Source organism: Aquarana catesbeiana, linkage group LG04 (genome assembly GCF_042186555.1).
Source record: "Aquarana catesbeiana isolate 2022-GZ linkage group LG04, ASM4218655v1, whole genome shotgun sequence".
In the NCBI taxonomy this organism is placed as follows: domain Eukaryota; kingdom Metazoa; phylum Chordata; class Amphibia; order Anura; family Ranidae; genus Aquarana; species Aquarana catesbeiana.
The window spans coordinates 81,435,006-81,455,880 of NC_133327.1; the positions used below are offsets into that span (position 1 = coordinate 81,435,006).

At 40.7% G+C, this 20,875-nt stretch overlaps 1 protein-coding gene across 1 annotated transcript in view; it reads right to left on the reverse strand.

Annotated features, from left to right (window-relative positions):
• Positions 1-20,671, reverse strand: part of VSNL1 (visinin like 1) — a 229,831-nt gene extending 209,160 nt beyond the window's left edge. The window contains exon 1 of the mRNA XM_073625348.1: positions 20,333-20,671. The gene's annotated coding sequence lies outside the window, so the exon portion shown is untranslated. The remainder of the gene's footprint in view (positions 1-20,332) is intronic.
• Positions 20,672-20,875: the final 204 nt, after the last annotated feature.

Genomic DNA, 20,875 nt, shown 5'->3' on the forward strand with positions numbered 1-20,875 from the left:
CCTAGGATGGACTTTTTAGGTGCACCTAATTAAAATAGGAGTATTTAAGAGTATTTCAGTAAGGAATTGTATTAATTATTAAACACATCGAGTACAATATACATATGAAAAGGGAATGTATTATCCATCCATAACATTATCACCATCTCCTAACATGACAAATATGATCCTCTTGCACCCAACGCATTTCAGAGTACAGATATCTCCTTCCTTGGGGGTGTATATTGAAGAGGAAAATATATCTATAATATATAGAGTTTTAAGTGTAATATGATGGATTGTTAATCTATCGCGTCACCAAAATATATGTAAGTGTACCTTTAAATTGATTTTATTATTGTTATGCATAGTATGCATGTATATTTTCATGTTGTAAAGCGCTGCGTGAACTGTTGGCGCTATATAAATCCTGTATAATAATAATAGTAATAATGTTGCTACATACTTACTGTTTTTCAAATTATATTATAGATATTTTTTTTGGAGTACAGATATCTCCTTCTTCAGGGCTGTATATTGAAGGAAAATATATCTATAATATAACTTGAAAAGCAGTAAGTATGTAGCAACATACAAATATACATGCATATTATGGATAACAATTATACAGTCAATTTAAAGGTACACTTACATATATTTTGGTGACGTGATAGATTAAAATTCCATCATACTACACTTAAAACTCTACATATTGTAGATATATTTTCCTCTTCAATATACACTCCCTGAAGAAGTATATATCTGTACTCCGAAACGCGTGGGTGCAAGAAGATCATATTTGTCATGTTAGGAGATAGTGACAATGTTATGGATGGATAATACATTCCCTTTTCATATGTATATTGTACTCGATGTGTTTAATAATTAATAAAATTCCTTACTGAAATACTCTTAAATACTCCTATTTTAATTAGGTGTGCCTAAAAAGTCCATCATAGGGTTTTTTTTTTGCCTTGGATCTAATACTGGATGTGGCACCTGAAACGCAAAGAATTTCTTTCTTTCCTTTCTTTTTCAGACTTTTTAAAGGAATACACTGATCTCTGTTATATAAGAATAAACCTCAAAGAGTGGGATTATGTGGGCGATTGAAAAAAGATACTGTATTTATAAAACATATATATTTATTACAAATAGATCTGAAAATTTGAATAATCAGAGATGCAAACACTGATCTCTGTTTGCATGTCCACAGATGGCACAATGTATTCATTCTTCCAATATATCAACCCAACCTTTTAATGCCCAACTCTGGGGTCCATGATCCCCTTTCCCTTGCTCCCCCACACTTTAAAATGTATTTTATGCTTTTGTTAATGTAGAGAGGGAACCATGAATCATGCCTGGCTTTTATTATTATTATTATTAGTGGTAGTAGTATTAAACAGGATTTACAGGATATCATGTCAACAGTTTGCACAGCACTTTACAAAATAAGGGGAGACAGTACAGTCACAATACTACTCAATACAGGAGGAATAGGAGGGCTTTTCTTGTGAGAGCTTACAATCTACAAGACAGGGGCAAGCCATACAAAAGATAATAACTGTGAGGGATGAGCTGATGGAAAATACTAATAACTATCTTTTTATATAGCATTGGACATCTTGCCGACAGACCCATTTTTTTTTTTTATTTTTTTTTTTTATTTTTCCCTTACATTTAACTATGGTTTTCAGTATTTAATTTTTTGCAATCTCATCTTAACATTTCCTATGGTAGTCTATGTTAAGAGCCGTAAACTTGTTACTAAATATACTTAAAGAGGAACTGCAGTCTGCTCACATTATTATTATTATTATACAGGATTTTTTTTAAGTGCCAACAGTTTGCGTAGCGCTTTACAACATTAGGGCAGACGGTACAATTACAATACAAATCAATACAGGAAAAATAAGAGGGCCCTGCTCGTTAGAGCTTACAATCACATAATTTTTAATAAAAACATCTTTGTCATTCTGAAGCTTCCCTCCAACCACTTTGCATATTATTTTATATATACTGTGATTCTGTACTTGCCAAATATGCTACAGAAATCTCCCTTCACTAAGTCTGGTTGCATCCATTTCAACTGTGGGCAGCTAATGCTGCTGCCTGTCCACTGCCTGGATTTACACAAACACACAGAGGCACACCTCCAGCGCTGCAGCCCTGCAGCTTTCATTGGCCCTCTTATGACTCATCCCCCCTCCCTTCCTGGCAAACTCTCACGAGATTAGAGAGAGCTGGGCATGATGTCATAAGCCTAGGCTAATGACCAGACAAGAAAGAGGAAGTGGGCTGTATATTTACTGGCAGAAAAAAAAGTACTATCCAAAGTTAAAACAACAGGGGCAGAAGATTTAATAAATGGAAAGTTGAAAAAATGACTGAAGGTCCGCTTTAAGGCACCTATGAGCTCTATTGTACATTTTATACCTACTATTTTCCTTTTTTTATGATAAAAGCCTTAATAAAAATATATTCATAAAAGGAATGGAGAAGTAAAAAGGAAAGTGGGGAGAAGAGGAGGAGAAGGGAGGAGCCTTTTTTTATTTTTATTTCCATTTTCCTTCCCTCTTGAGACCCCGTTATATATTTATTGTTGGTTTTTGGTATTTTTTAGTGCACATATGGGCTCTGTTACTTACCTAAGTTTTGTCTTTTTTTTTTCATTCTGTAAATTTCTACGATGAAAATTTAAATAAAAATATATTAAATAAAAAAAAATAGCTTATGTTTGGGCTCTAAAGGATACTTGGTATGGTTTTTGGTCAATTTTATTTTACAGTTTTCTAAAGTTTACCAGTTCAATTATTTTATATTTGTTTTTCATTATCTGCCTCTCCCCTCCTTTGGAACTCTCTACTCAAACCTGTATGACTATCTCCTACTATGTCCTCTTTTAGGGCATCCCTAAAAACTCATCTCTGCAGGGAAGCCTATTCCGCCTCCACCTAACAACTGAATTTTAGTTTCTCGAATGACTCAGTTGTGTCTTTTATGCTGGCGAGAACATTTACTTGTTCTCCAAGCTAGCCAGGTCACATGAAGTTGACATCACACATCTGGGCATGTATACAGGCTGTAGTGAAAATCTCCTTCCTGAACTCTCAGCACTCTAGAAACTGTGCAGTTTATCATGTAACCGTGGTCTACAGATCATCCAAAAAGGATATAGTAGCAGTATTTTAACGTAAAAAGATTTATAAGCTGTGGGCATTTTGGGGGGGCGGATGAACTATTTTCATATTACTGGGTTTAGTAACACTTTAAGTATTCCATGCTATCATGATCTAAAATCACCAATGTAAACACTTTTGCGGACTATCTGCACAAAACTGTGGTGAAAATCCTGGTTGTAGTGATTGGTAAAAGGCAATTATATTGGGATGATGTCAAATTGCTTATTTGATAGCAGTACTATTAGTGACACATTTGTTTTATGTATTTTTTAAAGTGACATTTTATGCGATTGTAAATAAACCTTTATTATATTTTAAAAGATAATAAGTATAAGTTCAAAAGATGGAAACCTTGAAAATCCCAGCTTTGTAAAATGTTTAAATGCCCTTCAATACAGGAATGTGGTTTTCAGACCTATTCCACTAAGGACAAATTTAGTTGGATAGTACATTAAAAACAACACATAAAGAAAACACATTTAAAAACAGTATACTTTTAATACAACCTTGGCTTCAATTGTCATATAGGGCCAACCAATTCTGCAAATTTGCATAAAAATACTATAAAGAAACTAGCTCAAAATTGGCAGCCAATTATTTAAAACTCAGAGCAAACTGACTTAACTTTCTTACTTATACATAATCATTTGTAATTGTAACCTAAATCAACTAATTGGAAACGACCTGACCCAAAAAAAAAAAAAGAAAATCCCAATTCCAGTCAAAACCTTTTTCTTTACTTTACTAAACGTGAGTGGAAAAGGGTTGAAACTTTTATGAGGTTTTATTGCTTTCTGTGTCCCTATTGGCATTGTTGACAAGCAACTGGCCACTGCCCCCACCTATAACTGGCCTTCACAGCAAGGAATACATGGAAGGACAAATTCCCAGCTAAACTCACCAGCCAGTCTGCAACCAACCAAATTATCCCGTCCAACTGTTAGAAAGGATAATTTGGTTGGTACCAGATTGGCTTGCGAATTGAGCTGAGACTTTTCTTTGGTTTTGTTTATTTTTGGTATTGTTTCCCAGTCCATGGGACAGATAGGTAAATATCTCCAACAAAGATACATTCAGTAAAAAATATACCCTTCTTAGGTTAAATAGAAAAAGTAGGAATCTATGTTAAAATGTTATCACCATGGGGAGATTTTCCCTCAATTCTTCCTGGTGACAACCTGAATGTCAATGTGCATCAAGGTATTACCAGGAATGGATGTGAGGGGAAAATCCTTAGTGGGACATCAGTAACATCTTGAAAGAGCCCCAACTCTTCACCACTCCATCCTAAACTACATTTTTTTTTAGGAGCTTGGCCTTAAAATGAGGAACCTAGAGTGTCCTGCAGATACCTTTGTTTTTCATCCTAAACTCCCTGTATTTCCCAAAGCAAGCAAAGCTTCATTTATTATTATAAATGGAGATTAAAAAGAAAGATCCACAAGGAGACAAGGCCACAGAAGAAGAAAAAGAAGAGGTGTCAGGAACACTCAAATAAAAGTCAAGAATTAGCAAGTGTTTTAATTATATCAAGTCACATTGGTCAGTTTTGGGGTCTTGTAGAGATGCCTTCCTTACGGCAGTACAGTGAACAATGTGCCACAATACTAATAAAACCACAAATATTCTTGATCTTTATTTGAATGCTGGTGACTCTTCTTCTGTGGTATTGTATAGATCATTCTGTTGCTGTCACTACAAGCTCTATTCATATACTGGTCAAGGCCGTATGGAGTACAACCTGGAACTGCACTATTCTAGGAGGAGAGGCTAGTAACATGACCTGTCAATGTCATGTGTCCGGTCTCTCTTCTTATCAGGATGCATTTTCTTCAGTGTTTTGCAGTGAACACATTCGGGTTCATTTACTAAACCTGGAGAGTGCAAAATCTTGTGCCTCTCTGCATAGAATCCAATCAGCTTCCATTTTTTTTGTCAAATTTTAATTAAACAAGCTGATGATAGAAGCTGATTGGCTACCATGCACAGCTGCACTAGATTTTGCACTCTTCAGTTATAGTAAATTAACCCCATAGTTATGTCCAGCAGGGAGCAGATAGTGATATTCACCCTCTATTATATATAGTCCCTATGTCATTCGGTACATTAATTATCAATTCCTACTGCTGTCAGCAGGCTTGACGTTCACTAGTGATACGAAAAGGAAGAAGAGAGTGTATACATGGACTGAACAGTATGGAGAAGGATGCAAAAATGATTCACCAACCATTCACTATAGGTATATCCTCATGGTGCATGTGTTTTAACCCCTATAAGCTGGTGCCTCCCGGCCCTTTAAGGGGTTTAGGATACTGGGAGGTGGGGCAGGGTTTATGATTATGTGACCACCCTGATTGGCTATCACGGAGGTCACATGATCGGAAAGCTCCCGATCGCAAGCAGCGATTGAGAGATTTCCATTAGCCGCCGATAACTAGCTGTATTTGCACTAATGCACACAAATATGCGGCTGCTCGGCGCCAAGGCTCACCCGCCAAGAGGGTGCATATTTGCATGCAGCTGGCGCCAAGAGGTTAGGTTACATTGATTGATGCAGTGAATGTTTGGTGAATGTCACACTCACTGCTTTAAATATATGCCCCCTTGTGACTACTTGACTACCTCGTCATATTTAGTGACTGGTTGCCTACATTACCATATTTAGTGACTGCTTGCCTACTTTTAAAGCCAGCAAGAACCATTTTAATATATTTTTTTTCTATTTTATTGGAAGGGGTGCTTTTATGATTGAAGGATAACCGTTCTTGAAAAAAAAAAAAAAAAACAGAATTCATTTCCTAATTTACATTACATCAGACATAAGATTTCTACTGAGAGTTTGTTAATGGCAAAATATAAAATGTGCCGTCGATTCAACATACTGTAAAGTTACTTCCCCTGCCATTGTCATACTGTCACTTTATTTCAAATACAATAGCACTCTGCACAATTGCAACAATGCTCAACTTTTAATAAAAAGAGTGTCAGCTGACTAATAAAATAGGCCTAATATGGTTGATTCACAGTAAAATCATAGCTCAACAGCAAAAGACTGAGACGGTGCCCATAGGACATCACATTAACTTGTAGAGCACACATCATCAGAGTTACCAGGTTTTATTATTAAAGGCTTGTGTAAAAGGAAGCAGAGGCATTAAAGTGTAAGTAAACTCTAACAATACATTTCTCTTATTTGCTCCCTTTTAGTCTGTTAAATATACCATTGAAAACATTTTATTTTATCTGTTCGACAAATGCAAAAAAACCTGTTCATCCAGACAGAAATTTTGTGGATGAACAATTTTATGTAGTCCTAACACAATGTTCTACTTCCTGAACACTCAGACACACACACTGTGTCCTAAGGTGACAATATTGCTCAGTACGGTTGTCACCCTAGGACGGGAATTTGATAGAAGGATCACCAGAATAAAATAAAAAAAAGTATGCAAAAAGAAAACGAATGTAGCCACTACATCTAAGGACCACTGGGGTTGATTTACTAACACTGGAGAGTGCAAAATCTGGTGCAGCTCTGTATGGAAACCAATCAACTTTCAGGTTTTTTTTTCAACGCTTAATTGAACAAGCTGAAGTTAGAAGCTGATTGGCTACCATGCACAGCTGCAATAGATTTTGCACGCTCCAGTTTTAGTAAATAAGCCTCACTAAGCTGAAATACCATCATGTTTTGTTCTAGGACAGGGGTCACCAAACTTTCTAAACAAAGGTCCAGTTTACGGTCCTTCAGACTTTAGGGGGGCCGGACTGCAGCCATTGGGAGTAGAAATTGACCTGGAGTCAGTGGGAGTACACTGTTCATTACACTTGGCATTAGAGGCATTAGAGTACACTTGGCATTAGAGAGGGGAATAGTGCTACTTTGTTGGTGTCAATGGGTGAAACAGTGCCCAGTTGTTGGTATCAGTGAAGGAATAGTGCCCTATTGTTGGTGTCAATGGGAGAAATAGTGCCCTGTTGTTTGATGTCAGTAACGGTAATTATGCTCCATTGTTGGTGTCAGTGGGAAGAAAAGTGCCCCAAGTGCCGGATAAAGGTAGGCAAAGGACCGCATCTGGCCGCAGTTTGGAGACCACTGTTCTAGGGTTTAGTTATGCTTCAAAGTGGAACTAAAGTCTGCAGATACTCACCTCTTCTGGCTCATTTATCCATCTTCTTCTTGACTTCTTCCGAGTGTGTGATCTTCGTCTTTCTTGACTGGCTGGCAGGGAAAGACATAACTCCTGCACACATGTACAGAGGTGTTCATTCATTTCGGCACCAGGGTGCACATGTCGAGAATATTCTGTGTTACAACTCTGTGAACTGTGGCCAGGCAATGGACATTACAATAGCTATACAGGTAAAAGCCAGTAAATTAGAATATTTTGAAAAACTTGATTTATTTCAGTAATTGCATTCAAAAGGTGTAACTTGTACATTATATTTATTCATTGCACACAGACTGATGCATTCAAATGTTTATTTCATTTAATTTTGATGATTTGAAGTGGCAACAAATGAAAATCCAAAATTCCGTGTGTCACAAAATTTGAATATTGTGTAAGGGTTAAATTTTGAAGACACCTGGTGCCACAAACTAATCAGCTGATTAACTCAAAACACCTGCAAAGGGCTTTAAATGGTCTCTCAGTCCAGTTCTGAAGCCTACACAAACATGGGGAAGACTTCAGATTTGACAGCTGTCCAAAAGGCGACCATCGACACATTGCACAAGGAGGGAAAGACACAAAAGGTTATTGCTGAAGAGGCTGGCTGTTCTCAGAGCTCTGTGTCCAAACACATTAATAGAGAGGCAAAGGGAAGGAAAAACTGTGGTCAGAAAAAGTGTACAAGCGATAGGGATCACCGCGCCCTAGTCAAGATTGTGAAAAAAAACCCATTAAAAAATGTGGGGGAGATTGACAAGGAGTGGACAGCTGCTGGAGTCAGTGCTTCAAGATCCACCACCAAGAGACGCTTGAAAGACATGGGTTTCAACTGCCGCATACCTCGTGTCAAGCCACTGTTGACCAAGAAACAGCGCGAAAAGCGTCTCACCTGGGCTAAGGAAAAAAAGAGCTGGACTGCTGCTGAGTGGTCCAAAGTCATGTTTTCTGACGAAAGCAAATTTTGCATTTCCTTTGGAAATCGAGGTCCCAGAGTCTGGAGGAAGACAGGAGAGGCACAGGATCCACGTTGCCTGAAGTCTAGTGTAAAGTTTCCACCATCAGTGATGGTTTGGGGTGCCATGTCATCTGCTGGTGTCGGTCCACTCTGTTTCCTGAGATCCAGGGTCAACGCAGCCGTCTACCAGCAAGTTTTAGAGCACTTCATGCTTCCTGCTGCTGACCTGCTCCATGGAGATGGAGATTTCAGGTTCCAACAGGACTTGGCGCCTGCACACAGCGCAAAATCTACCCGTGCCTGGTTTACGGACCATGGTATTTCTGTTCTAAATTGGCCAGCCAACTCCCCTGACCTTAGCCCCATAGAAAATCTGTGGGGTATTGTGAAAAGGAAGATGCAGAATGCCAGACCCAACAACGCAGAAGAGTTGAAGGCCACTATCAGAGCAACCTGGGCTCTCATAACACCTGAGCAGTGCCAGAAACTCATCGACTCCATGCCACGCCGCATTAATGCAGTAATTGAGGCAAAAGGAGCTCCAACCAAGTATTGAGTATTGTACATGCTCATATTTTTCATTTTCATACTTTTCAGTTGGCCAACATTTCTAAAAAATCCCTTTTTTGTATTAGCCTTAAGTAATATTCGAATTTTGTGACACACGGAATTTTGGATTTTCATTTGTTGCCACTTCAAATCATCAAAATTAAATGAAATAAACATTTGAATGCATCAGTCTGTGTGCAATGAATAAATATAATGTACAAGTTACACCTTTTGAATGCAATTACTGAAATAAATCAAGTTTTTCAAAATATTCTAATTTACTGGCTTTTACCTGTATATTCTTAAAGAAGTAGGGCCAAAGCTCTCTTGGTCTTACTTCTCCTGGGGATCACAGGAGTGCATTTTGTTCTGCACTCCTATGTCTCGTATCCAGTCAGGGCTAAAGTCCGCTGTTGGCTGACGTCACTCAGCCAGTCCAGGCTTTGAAGAGATCCCGACTTTAATGTTGGAATCCACCCGGATGCCTGCCTGACAGCCTGAGCCAGCCCCTCCCACCCCCTCCACAGCCCAGAGCTCAAGTGAGTGCTGAAGGGTCAGAGCAGAGAGCCAGTATCACCGGCTCTCTGCTCACTGAGGGCCAAGAACTGAGCAATTAGCTGTCTTTGACTGCTCAGTTCCCAGTGTAGAAGCAGCGGGGGACAGATGCAGCATAGGACCAATGCTTCAACGACCTAGGTGAGTATAAATGTTTATTTTTTATTATTCGCCCACTTCTCTTTTAACCTCCCTGGCGGTATGATTATTTCGGATTTTAGGTGCTGAAAGCGGTACAATTATTTTGCATGGAAATTTGGCGTTTTATATTGTAGGTCTGTAAATCTTAACAATAACACACTTAAATCTGTCCAAACCAGAGTCTAGTAGATATCCCGGGTATGATAAAGTTTGAAACACAAAAACATAAATTATAATATAATAAATAAAAATAAATAATTAAAAAAAAAAAAAAAAATAGTACTAAAATAAATTTCCCCACAATTCACTATCGCTCAATTCTGCAAGTGTTCTAATTTACTATTGCTGTTTTCTAGCTGGTCTAAAGCCACTTTTGACGTAAAGGGACACTTTTTGGTTGCTATGGACAATCTCCAGTTTCCAGGCAGAAAGAACAGTGTATATCATGTAAAACTGCATGCAGGGCATGGGACAAAGCACTGGGGACAAAAGGGATGTGAAATCATTTCATACAGTACTGTAATCTGTAAGATTACAGTACTGTATGTGTTATGATTTTTACTTTTTTTTTAATTTGCCGCCAGGCTCCGCCCCGTGCGTCGCGCCGCTCGCAGGGAACGGAGCCTGGCACGGAGAGGCTTCGGAGGAGGACGGAGCCCTCGGACACTGCGGGTGACATCGCAGGATCCCGGGGACAAGGTAAGTAAAGCCGCCCCAGGATCCTGCAATGCGATCCCGAGTGTGGCTCGGGGTTACCGCTAATGGTACTGAATTTTAACCCCGAGCCACACTCGGGAATACCGCCAGGGAGGCTACAGCAGACCTTCACTCACATTTTACACATTACATAATCCTAACCCTCCCCTCCTTTACATTTAGAATTGTTTCTTTTTTTGGGGAGGTATTTGGGTAGCAAGTACCTTTATCGGCAAGAACTTGCTCCCAATTCCTCATTCCTTAACTAGGTAAGAATGACATTGCACTCGATCTGACCACCCCTTGCCCGAAGCCTTCTGGGATACATGTTAAACATTTCAGAAAGCCAACGCCAGCTTCAGACTCCATAATGACGACAGTGGTTAATTCTTCAGGGTCTAGGAAGACAGCGTGTGATTCTTGGGCTGATAAGAATGTGTTTTTTAAAAGTCAACAGCTACAGGGCTTTTACTTTTTTTTGAAGACTAGGTGAAGCTCATCTTTACAAAATAAATATGTTTTTCACCCAACCCTTACTGATTTCTGTAGCTGCAGACATCTTGCAGTAATTCATCCTCAAAGTTTGCTACAAAAAACTTTCACATTTATTTGTATTTTTTCCAAGCTTATTTTGCTCCCCACTCCCTCCCAGCAGTGACTTGGCAGCCACCCAGCCTGCTAATCACTAAACACAGAGTAGGGTTATAGGATAAAGGGGAGCAGAGAGAGGGGAGCAGACTTCATGGCTTTTCTTGTGAAAGTTAAAGTGGTTCTAAAGTCTAAACATTTTTTTAACCTTAAATTGGTATTAAACCTAAAGCAAACATGTGATATATTGTGGCTTAGCAATTCTTAGATGTAATGGCTGTATTTGTTTTTTAGGTTTTCTTTCTGGCCAGATCACCAGGTAAAACCAAAAAAAGCAAAGAAAAGGAAATTAATGCACCCACCATATCTAATGATTGGTAAGCTGCGATAAAGTACATTTTTGGTTCTGGGTTCTGTCTTGGCTGCGGCACTGCTCCACTCTCTTTCTGGTCTCACAGGAGACAAAGGCAAAACTCCTGTGAGGAGGGAGCGGGGGCATGGCTTGCTGGAGCTGTGTGTGTCCATGGACGCAAACAGCCTAGCTTGGAAGCGTGCCCGCACGGGTGCCCTCTTAGCACACAGCTTACTGAGGGGGCACCCAAAGTAAGGAGGTAGGAAGAGCACTGGTGGGGGACTTCACAATAGGTGGTAAGGAACCGGTGCAATACCACTGCACAGAGCAGGTAAGTATAACATATTTTTATATTAAATAAAAATAATATCCTTTACAATCATTTTAAGGATCTAATTGTGCCACAGTGTATACAGCTACAAAGGACAATGTGGGCTTGTTTAAAGGCCTATATACTGCTTGTTAAGAAAATATAAATATGTGAATGTCCAAAGCCTGGATGTAGTTCTACTTAAAGTTTTATTAAATGGTCACATTTACACATCTATGCAGATACAAATATTCAGACATATACTGTACATTGGAGCTTGAACAATCCAGACATCAAGCATGCTCAGTTTAATTCTGAGAGCCTTAATGGCACTGTATAGATTTCCTAGCATGCAGCTAGCTTTGAATGATCACCTATAATGAAAATTTAGAAATAAAAAAAGAAAAATAAGGCAAAATATTTCAGCTTTTATTTTGGTCAAAGCTATATGCTTATATTTTTGCCTAAAATGACTGCCAAAAAAAAAGAATTTAACATTAACTCTGCAAAGCTTCACGGACATCTAAACTGGCCAATTAACAAGACCTGCATCCACCTTCAGTAAAGCAACAGCCCTGTAAGACCCTTCATCAGTGGCCGCACTTTCTGTAGTAAGGGTGGCACCTTGGCTTACAGGGTCCTATAGTGTGGTTGCCAACCTTTCGGACCTAACGGACCATTAAACTCACAATTTTAAATCCCACGGACCACTAACATGAATTTTACATGCCCTATACAAACAATGTTCCAGCTCTCTGCCCTTCTCCCCGCACTCTGCATCACACTGCTGTCTTACACAGATTCATCATTGGATCTCACCTCCTTATCCAGCCATGAGCTGGAGCTCCATGCTCCCTCCCACAGTCTGTGATCAGCGCTGCCATTGGAAGTCCCCTCCTTCTTCACCTCCCACTCTCTGCACTACTCCCAGCGCCTCCCTCTGAGGTCCAAGGATCCGGAACTACAGAGGGGACATTGGGTATCAATGCACGATGACAGTGTTATCAGCACACATTGAGAACAACACTGGTAACAACACTGGGTGACATACATCTGCTACAATGTTGATTTGCGGCAGAACTCCTGGGGACCTCCAACATTTTCTTGTGGACCATCAGTGGTCCATGGACCACTGGTTGGCAACCTCTGCTATAGAGCCCAGGCAGAGCCACCTTTATGTGTATGCTCACAACAAAGCCAACAAAGACACGCAGGAGCTACCTGTATTGGACACACACAGGCAGCCCGGAAGAACAGAAACAAGGAAGCCAGTCCCATCATTCCATGTGCGACAGCATATCTGGAGTGCATGCCCCCCCCGGAAGAAGAAGCTGGAGGCTGCATTAGTTAAATGGTTTAAAAGTGAGTGTTAAGTTGCATTGTTTTTAAAAATCATTAATTGTCTATTGAACAGCAAGTCAAAAGGGATAGATCTGAAACTTAAAAGCTGAGGCTATAGTACTTTTTTAAAACTAAGACAGTGCTATATGTGAGGTTCCTATACCTTTAACAGTCAGGCACATTTGGAAGAATTAGAGAATATGTAAACCCAACATTTCATATTCCTGATATGTGCCTGCTGTTGCTGTACCATATACTTGTATGAAAAAGTATCCTGTGCTTCCTTTGTGTGAAATTCCTGGTGATCCTGGTGTCACTGTGGAGATCAGTATACTGCTGTTTCTCCACCCCCAGGTCTTATGCAGCTGAGAACAGTTGGGATCTCTGGATCAACTGTGGGCATTGGATAGTGTATATGGAGATTTTCTATTTGAGGGTGTTGGTACTCTTTTTTTTCTCTGTTGGTTGAACTGAATGGACTTCTCTTTTTTCAACCAGATGAAAGTGCAGCAGCCCCCCTCAACCCCCCCCAATACTTACCTGAGCCCCATCTTGATCCAGGGATGTTGCAGGAGAGACTTGGCTGTCTGGGACTCTCCCTCTTGATTAGCTGAGACACACAGCAGGCACCATTGACTCCCGCTGCTGTCAATCAAACTTAGTGAGCCAATGAGGAGAGATTGAGGGCGGGGCCGAGCCGTGGCTCTGTATCTGAATGGACACACAGAGCAGCGGCTTGGCTCAGGTGTCCCCATAGCAAGCTGTTTGCAGTGGGGCACTTGGCAGCAGGGAAAGGCCAGGAGCTCCAGCCAGGAGCCCGAGAAGAGAAGGATCAGGGCTGCTCTGTGCACAACCACTACACAGAGCAGGTAAGTCTAACGTGTTTGTTATTTTTAAACAAAAAAATACAAGACTTTAGTATCACTTTAACTATGTAACTATGAATGTTATCACTTATAAAAAGGGGAAAAGAGTATTTATAATGTGTTTTTTTTATTATCTATACAGATATATGTTTTGCCTTTTATTTATGTTTTAAAGTGTATGGTTTGTTTTACAAGGTGGGGGTTTATATACGCTTGAAAAAAAAAGACCTGTGTGGGGTCACTGCTACAAGCTGAGTACATCTAAAATAAGTCAGCTCCCTTTATGAAATAATAGCCTATTCTGCTTATGACAAGTTGTACTATAAATCGTCATGAAGTGGTGAAGAGGACGGGCAGAGGCACAACGTTTTTTAGGGTTTTAGGACCTGATAACAGATTAGGCAGAGGCGTATCTAAGGTATGGCAGCCATGGCAAGTGCCATGGGCGCCATAGGGGGGGGGGGGGGCGGCAAAAAAGCTCAAAAAATAAAGTCCCACCACCCGTCCTCTCGAGGCCGCCTCCCGCTATATTCTTGTCCCCGGCGCCACGACCGGCCTGCTGGAGCGCAGCGCCGGCACAGCAAATTGGCAAGTGAGGAGGCCAGGAGGGAAGCCAGTGACAGGCGCCCCCCCTGATGGCCGATGAGTTGGTCTGGCCAGAGTGACCGCCCCTGGGTCATCTACGAAGAGATAGAGTAAATGGCGGAGGCGGAGCCTAATGCTCCGCCTACCCTCCTCTGTGCAGCTGCTTCGGCTTCTCTTCTGGTGGGTCTCACGGGCCGGGTCGGGTCTTTGTGACGTGCTGACGCCCGGTGCTCTGACGTGGTCAGCAACGGACTCTATAGGGGAACATGGAGGCTGGCGACCAGGAGAAGAAAGAGACATCAGAGAGTAGAAAACCAATTGGAACCCCCCCCAGGCAGCAGCAGGTACTAGTACTGTACAGCACCTGTCACCATGATATTGATCATCTTGTGCATTTGTACCAGTAACCAGCACCAACTTCAAAGCAAGCAATCAAATATAATGCTCAAACAATTTGGATTAAATAAATATGCTTAGCCATAGATATCATAAAGTGTAAAAAAATGATTTGTGTTAGTAGTACCTGCTTTTGCACAAATCACTTTATTACACTTTATTTATGATATATATGGCTAAGCATATTTATTTAATCCATATTGAGCACTATATTTGATTGGCTACTTGCTTCTGCTTGGGCCTGGCATACACACACACACACGCACATGATGATGACTTAGACCCCTTTCACACTGAGCCGCCCCGGGCGTCAGCGGTAAAGCAGCGCTATTGTAGTGCCGCTTTACCGTTGTTTTAGCAGCACTATTCGGCTGCTAGCGGGGGCGGTTTTAACCCCCGCTAGCGGCCAAAAGGGTTAAATCCACTCACAAAATGCCGCTGCAGCAGCGCTTTGCCGGCGGTATGGCAGCGCTGCCCCATTGTTTTCAATGGGCAGGAGCGGTGGAGGAGAGGTGTATTCACCGCTCCTCCACCGCTGCAAAGAAGCTGCTGGCAGGACTTTTTGTGACATCCTGCCAGCGCAGCGCCCCCAGTGTGAAAGCACTCAGGCTTTCACACTGGGTTTGCAGCTGAGGCTTTTTTCAGGCGCTATGCTGGCGCTATTTTTAGCGCTGTAGCACCTGAAAAATGCCTCCAGTGTGAAAGGGGTCTTAAAGTCATCATGGGCGATTCTGCGTGTGTGCCAAGCAGACTGGGCCGGCGCTACCACTAGGCAAACTAGGCAGCCTAGAGCACCCGGCCGCTGGTGATCCTACTCCCTTTCTACCTCTGTACAGTGTCAGAGGCGATGGCACAGCATTTTTGGGTGCTGGTAAGGCCGCGTTTATGGGTGCTGATGTTACTGCATTTATTGGTGCTGATGTTACTGTATTTATGGGTGCTGATGTTACTGTATTTATTGGTGCTGATGTTACCGCATTTATGGGTGCTGATGTTACTGTATTTATGGGTGCTGATGTTACCGCATTTTTGGGTGCTGGTTAGGCCACATTTATGGGTGCTCATGTTACTGCTTTTTTTAGTTGTTGGTAAGGCTGCATTTATGGGTGCTGATGTTACTGTATATATGGGTGCTGATGTTACCGCATTTTTGGGTGCTGGTGAGGCCGCATTTATGGGTGCTGATGTTACTGCATTTTTGGGTGCTGGTAAGGCTGCATTTATGGGTGCTGGTAAGGCCGTATTTATGGGTGCTGGTAAGGCCGCATTTATGGGTGCTGGTAAGGCCGCATTTATGGGTGCTGGTTAGGCCACATTTATGGGTGCTGATGTTACTGTATTTATAGGTGCTGATGTTACCGCATTTTTGGGTGCTGGTGAGGCCGCATTTTTGGGTGCTGATGTTACTGCATTTTTGGGTGCTGGTAAGGCCGCATTTATGGATGCTGGTAAGGCCGCATTTATGGGTGCTGATGTTACTGTATTTATGGGTGCTGATGTTACTGTATTTATGGGTGCTGATGTTACCGCATTTTTGGGCGCTGGACAGGGGCGCAGTTTCAGTTCTTGCCATAGGCGCCATTTTCACTAGATACGCCTCTGAGATTAGGTGATCCTTCACTGCAAATAAAGAAGCTCTAAAGTTAAATTCAGAGATGAGCAAATAGGGGGAGATTTACTAAAATGGTGCACACAGAATCTGGTTTAGCTGTGCGTAGTAACCAATCAGCTTCTAGGTTTTATTGTCAAAGCCTAAAGTGTTACTAAACTCAACAGACTGATTTTACTGTTGTGGGTTTAATAACACTTTAACTGTACAAGCTGAAGTTAGAAACTGGTTACTATGCACAGCTGTACCAAATTTTGTGTGCATCAGTTTTTGTGAATCTCCGCAATTTTGTCTAAATAAAAGAGGCATATGTATTATTTTATGGAACTTGGTTTGCTTTGTGTATTTCTTCCAGATCTGTGCAATAATCCAGTGTAAACTGTTCCTCTGTGCTGGGGGTTCCTCTAGTAGTAAAGACCGGTCATTTCTGTTCTCTTTCCTTATACGGAGTGACTGGTCTTGTCTCCGCCCCCTCATGCAGGTTTCTGCAGGCAGCCTGTAATGGGAGGGGCCTGCTGGTTCCCTCCAACAGCTCTGTTCTCTGCACAAGCCATGTACAGCACAGTGATGACATCACTGCCACGTGTATATGGTTATATCTGGGCTTACAAAGGCACAGTGATGACATCACTGCCACGTGTATATGGTTATATCTTGGCTTGCAAAGGCATTTGGTGCACACAAACTGGATTTATATCCTTCTCTTTTAAGGCATACTTTAAAATGAACATTTTTGTGCCCGGAGTTCAGCTTTGGTTATTAAGGATAAAACAAATGCATTATTTAATTTAGGAAATGCTACAATTTTAAACAACATTTTGCTTTTCCTTTGGACCACAGTTTGTTCTATTATAATGCTATTTGTTTTGCTAAAACAGGCAATACTATTGTCTTCTAATCTTATTTATTTTACAAACAAACAGTATGCTTTAAAAAAACACAATGCAGATAAAGTCTACTACCTTATAAACGTCACAGCTTAGAAGAAAAAATATGCAAATGCAGGTATAATACAATTTAAACCTTGACTTGCATCAAATTCCTGTCCAATGTAGCAGCGATCTGCTGTCGCTGTAAGTAAAGGTTGATGGTCATTTTTAAGCAAATGCACCAGCTATATTTGCCTTGATTTCCAAAGCATAACTAGGAGACAAAAATGGCTCAGAGAATGTCTGCAATGAAAAAGAGAACTAGCCAGTGTTCTATGTCTTTAGCCCATAGGCACCCAGCCACCGGTTCTCACCCTCCCTGGGTCTGCACCATGAATATTCTGCTGTCAGATTTCCCATAACAAAGCCATTAATATAATATCGCCATTATATATAGCTGAGATAAGTGACATGACTAACTCAGCCTAAGGAATGGGATGCATGTTTGGTGGGTCATTGACTTGGGAGTTTAAACAGAAACTTATGTTAATTATCAGCAGTCTATATAGACGTCCTATGCAGACTCCATGACTGAAGTTTTTAATTATCTGCTGATTGCAGGTTATGGGACAAACATGATCTTCATGGGACACAACGATCGAAATGAAAAAAGGTTCCTAGTAATAACAGATTGCTGGCAAGCCCATATATAGATATTATGGACCATGTCTTCTGTAGGCGTCTTTGTCTTCATGCTCCGAAAATCTATATCCATGCCAATACACACTGATTCAGCTTATTCCCTTGGTTAAGATAACAAATCCAGTTACATTGTTTCCTGCCTTACAAACTGCTGAATTAAGCCAGTAACGGATAAATGGTTTTTAGTATTACAAGTATCTGCAGAGTCGGATTCAGTCTGCTTTGTCCAATTTCCCATTTTATCTATGATGCAGTAACTTCAGTATTTTTTGGCACAAGGCAAATGTTGCAAACATACAAGCTGATAATAAATCAAATGCTTGGGGTTCTTAAGAAACAAGTCTTAAGAAATAAGTAGTGTTATTCTAGAAGGCAGGGGACCGAACAAGGATTCTATAATTCACATCGGACTGCATAGAAGAGTGGGGGGGGGGGGGATACTGCAGCGCTGGCCAACCTGCAGAGAGAGCGGGGAGACGGGACACCAATAAGCTTACACAATTAAGCTTGCCTACATGTAGCTCAATCTTTACAGACAAAAAAAAAAAAAGGCAAGGTCCTTCTAGCTAAATAACCTTAAAAATGGTCCAGAGGTCACTTAATCGCCACATTTCCTTCCAAGACAACAGAAGATCGCTATCTAGTCTCTGCGGACAAAGATAAACACAAGGTAATGTGATCGAAGCCGCAGAACTATTCAAGCCTCCATGATTTACAGGTTAACCAGATTGCCTCCCATTTTATGGATTTCATCGAATGAGACCTAAATCCTACTAAAAGGGGGCACCACTAAAGAAAAACTGCAGAACAATGCGGGAGAGAAATGAAAGTAGAGAAATGAAGCAGGAACGGATGTCATCGAGAAATTATGACAGGCCAGAATTAAACTGGGTTACCGTTGCTTGTTCTTGGACTTAATAGATTATAGAAAGAAGAAGAAAAAGCAATAAAAGGAGAAAAACACAAAACATCTAGGCAAAGGGCATTGGATGAACTAGTAAAATGACCAAAGCAAATATATATAATGGTTTATATATAGTATAGAGTATTTTTGTGTGTGCGTGTGTAGATAGATAGATAGATAGATAGATAGATAGATAGATAGATAGATAGATAGATAGATAGATAGATAGATAGATAGATAGATAGATAGATAGATAGATAGATAGATTAGATAGATAGATAGATAGATAGATAGATAGATAAAATGTTATATATCTATACATATATCTATCCAAATCTATAGATATAACATATATCTAGATATATCTATCTATTTATCTATCTGTCTATCTATCTATCGTTATATAAAATGTTATAGATCTATATAGATATATATATCTATATATATCTATATATATATAGATATATATAGATATATATATCTATATATATATATATATATATATATATTTACATATAAACCAATTCTAAATATATCTATATATATATCTACATATATCTATCTATATCTATAGATATATATATCTATATATATCTATATATATATATATATATATATCTATATCTATATAGATATCTATATATATATATATATATATATATATATATATCTATATATATATATCTATATCTATATCTATATAGATATATAGATATAGATATATATCTATAGATATAGATACACATATATAAAAATAATTTAAATATAAAATAAAATATTATATTACAATATATTAAATAACAATGGCAATTCTTGCTTTGCTGGCCTTTATGGATGGTGCAGGGTTAATACTAGTATGACCTTGGGCTGACACGCATGCATTAGACACTAGTGTAGCACACATGACAGGTCCGGTCATATGATGATTTATTTGCACATAACATGCAGGTTCCAATGCTATACTAGAGAACTGTACAACTGCATGCTGCTGCATAATGTGTTCCTGCCTTTTCACATCCAAATCAATGAAGGCAAATGATGAAGCTGCTTATGATCATAAAAAAGGACCCCCTAGAAGTAATCCTAGTCTATCCATAGTGCATACTTTTTTTTTCACCACTGCATTATAAATGAGCTTCCAATGACAGCTCCTGTCATTCTTATTCCAATGGAATGTTTACCATAGGAGAACACTATTGGGAGATTCATCTATTTCCAGTGGTGCAAAGCTGAGAGGCAGCAGATCACCTCCATGCTGTAGTAATAAAATTGCTGCATGAATTAGGGAGCCATGGTGAGACAGGTCCATTGAATGAGCCCTGTATTTACCCCCCCCCCCCCCCCCCCATGGCACACAGGGGAGCATTAGCATGGAGCAATATGGATTTGCACTGCATCAGAGCTGAACATATGTGAGCAAACAAGATTGCACCGCTGGTACCCTGATCTCTGTAAACCCCTTAAATGGAACCAGGGAGAGAATCTATCCAAATGATCTTTTTTTTTGCTGCATGCACCCCTCCCCTCCCCCTCTCTGCAATGTGACATATACATTCCATACAGATGATTGACACTTACAGTCTGACGGCGCTGCGGATTGACCTGATGAGAACACAATGGAGACCCCACTGACCGCGTCGGAGGGGGAGGTTAGCAGGGGATAGGTGAGCGAGTCAGTGGGGAGGGGGGGTGATCCCGACCGTGCTTGCTTGGATTCCCTCCTGGACGGCGCCCGGTGTCAGCGCCAGCAGTACAAGCTCCGCTCTCTACAGCTCCGCTCTCTACAAGCTCCGCTCTGTGCGCCACTATTGGGAATCCCGGAGCAAATCAAAGCTCGGCGAAGAGCGCAGGCGCGGAGCACAGCGGTACAGGCAGCAGCAGCAGCAAGCCTGATCCTTGTCACTCCTCCTCTCCTCTCCCTGATCCTTCCACACCTTCATCCTTCCCTCCCTCCCTCCTTCCCTCCATCCATCCTTCCACCCCCCCCCCCCCCGACACCCGACTCAAGCCTCGGATCTGGTGACACCTCATTTCCCCACAAATTGCTACAATGGAGGATATGATTTGCATGCAGGCGGCTGCTGTCCCCTCTGAACACATGATCCTTTGTATTGTCACCCA